Source organism: Dioscorea cayenensis, chromosome 8, assembly GCF_009730915.1.
Source record: "Dioscorea cayenensis subsp. rotundata cultivar TDr96_F1 chromosome 8, TDr96_F1_v2_PseudoChromosome.rev07_lg8_w22 25.fasta, whole genome shotgun sequence".
NCBI lineage: Eukaryota > Viridiplantae > Streptophyta > Magnoliopsida > Dioscoreales > Dioscoreaceae > Dioscorea > Dioscorea cayenensis.
This window is the reverse complement of record NC_052478.1, coordinates 17,668,929-17,671,789: the sequence shown is the minus strand read 5'-3', so window position 1 is coordinate 17,671,789 and position 2,861 is coordinate 17,668,929. Positions and strand designations below refer to the sequence as shown.

Sequence of the window (2,861 nt, the reverse complement as noted above, 5' to 3'; positions counted from 1 at the left end):
ATCCTTTCTGAGTGAACAAGGCTAAAAAAAAAAGAAAATAGGATAAAGTAAAATGCATGAAAGTAAAAGATAGGTCAAGTGTCGGAGTCACTCTCGGGCTCCGCTGCTGTTGCTGCTGAAGTGGAAGCAAATAGTGGGTCCTCTGGTGCTGGGGTCGAGGATGGAGGTGCTGGAGGCACTGATGATCCGGGTCTCAGGAGATCTCGAAGGAAATCGAATCGGGTCATAAGATCTGTGTACTGAGCCGACTGCAAAGCCCGGAGCTCCTCTATCTCAGTCTGAATCTCTCTAACATCGGTCTCCAGCCTCTAGATACGATCATAGGCTCGAATACCCGGTGCTACAGAAGATGGAGGAGTCTGCTGGACACCCCCCGTACTATCTCCTTCGCTTCTGGTGGTCTCAACGGTAGCTATAGTGAGAATATAAACCCCTGGCCCAAACCTCCCTACCAACCCCATCATCCTGATCGTATCGAACGTAAGAGCGGTGGGCACAACTGTCCTCTCAGCACCACGTAGATTGTCGCCCAAACCCATTCCTAGAATGAGTCTGGTGATATAAGGGCCCGCAAACAGTAGACCCACTCTCGTCGAACGACCCTGGTACTGCAAAACATCTGCTAGAATGCACCCTAAGTGAAGTGGTACATTGCGAGCCATGGAGTATAAGAAAAGCAGATCCAGTCTGGTCAAAGCGGCTGTGTTATCTTCTCGACCTGTCACGGACCTGCTGATGACTGCGTGTACGTATCTGTAGCTGAACCGGGACAAACTAGAAGCCTTCGATAATCCCGCTTCGTACTCCCCACGCCCACACAAAATCCTGTATGCATGATATGGAGTGAGTGACACTGGAAAATCTACTAGTAGTTGGCCATACTCCACGTTACCTGTATAAGCGACATCGTATAGGCCCATCCTAATCGAAAACTCGTTGACGCTCATGGAGAATGGATGTCCGAATGCCCGAAACTGTATCGCCTCTGTAGTGTCAACTCTCCCATGCAGCAATCGAAACTCAAAGGACGCTAAAACCTCTAGCGTAAGTGTGCGGTAAGCTGGTTCACTAATTTTCAGCAGCCTTCTCCAGCTTTCCACTGCCAGCATCTCATCAATCTCATTAATTACCTCATGACCCTGTTGAATATGTTGAAGCATTTGTACATCCGCAAAGCAAGTCTGACCAAACCCGAGTGCTGAAAGTCTCTCGAAGCGAGCCTGATGCTCGGGGTTCGAGAATTCCATTTGTATCGACTCGGGGGAAGTAAGTCTGAGGCGCTTATCTTCGTTCTTCTTCGCTCGAGGTGCCATAGCTGGAGTGCAAAAGACGAAAACAGTAAAAAATCTCAGAAACAATATACTGCAGAATTCCACACGGGCCTGTGGATATTACCCACGCCCGTGTGGCTCTGCAGAGCATGAAACTCCCGCACGGGTGCACAACAAATCTTAACAATTCAATTGAAAACCACTTCTAAATGCTTACTATACATCCATCATACATGAAAATTCGCATTTAAAAGTATTCAATCCGTGAAAAACCATAAATGGCGAAGAAGAAAAAAAGGATAAAAAGGTTACCGAAGAAATGAATATAAAAGCAACAAGTAAGAGAGCAAAAGTAAAAGCAATAAATCCATAAAGAAACCCCCTTGATGGTCATGTCCATGGTTTTGTCGAATGTCCTCTACTCGTTGTCCAAGGATTCCTTCGTCCGGTATAGGATACGCCTCGATCAAAGCTCCCTTACCAACCTTCTTCCTAATGGAATCACGATGTCGGGGCCGTAGAACCTCTCCAAAACCTTGGCCAATACCCCTCGAAACCCTAGCCGAAGCCCTCTCGTAAGTTGGGGAAAAGATGGAGAAAAGAATACCAAAATCGGGGCTAAATCAGCTTTAAATAGGGTTGGAATCGGGCAACTCAACGGGCGTGGACGGTACACGCGCCCGTGCTGAATTTCCACACGGGCGTGGATAATTTCCACACGCCCGTGTGGATTTTCTGTCTCTCTGATTTCTCGGCCGGCTGTGAACAATGCTGCTACAGTAATTCCTACATTGTTGCTACAGTCTTCGACCTGAATAACTTCCCAATTCCGTAATTTCATCGGGGTAACGCAAAGGGACACACGTTCACGTCGTGAATCACTTGCTTCTTCAATGATATATATATTTTGGTGGGGTTCTTGTTCTTGTATGCATAAGACGGAATGCTCGAGTGTGCCTGCCTTTGTGCCCCTCCAAATGGATGTACTCACTCGAATGCGAGGAGGTTAGCACACACTCTAGCATCTCACACCTGTCCTATGGATTACTGTAGCATGGTTGGCCTTTCCCTTGTGGTCTTTGTCCCCCAATATAGTCAACATTCTTGTTTGGTACAACAGAGGAGCTAGCAATAGGACATTGGGCAACATCATGCCCCCCAGCGCAAGTGGTGCAACTCATCACTGTCTCTGACTTCGAATTACTACCCATAAACATGTCTAACTTCCAATACAACATGTCAATTTTTGCAGCAAGAGCATCATTGGTACTAACTTCATAAATTTCGGCTCCTTTCTCTGGTGTACCTCGTGAGGCCCAATGAGACTCATTGCTTGATAAAAATTCAAGGAGTTTCTCGACTTCATTGGGGTACTTGTTGCTAAGGGACCCACCAGCTGCGGGATCAATCAGTTGGCAAGTTGCATAGTTCAGCCAGTTATAGATGATTTGTACTCGCATCAAAGAAGCAAAGCCATGATGGGGGCATCTTCTAAGAAGATCTTTGAATCTTTCATAAACTTCAAATAATGTCTCAAACTCTCCTTGTTTAGACACTGCAATTTCTTGCCTTAGGTTAGCCACTTTACTT

General features: G+C 46.4%; 1 non-coding gene across 1 annotated transcript; it reads left to right on the top strand.

The window, feature by feature from the left end:
* The first annotated feature begins 2,741 nt into the window (after positions 1-2,741).
* Positions 2,742-2,848, top strand: LOC120268125. Its single transcript, XR_005538795.1, has one exon. It is a non-coding gene; the product is annotated as a small nucleolar RNA R71 (small nucleolar RNA).
* Positions 2,849-2,861: the final 13 nt, after the last annotated feature.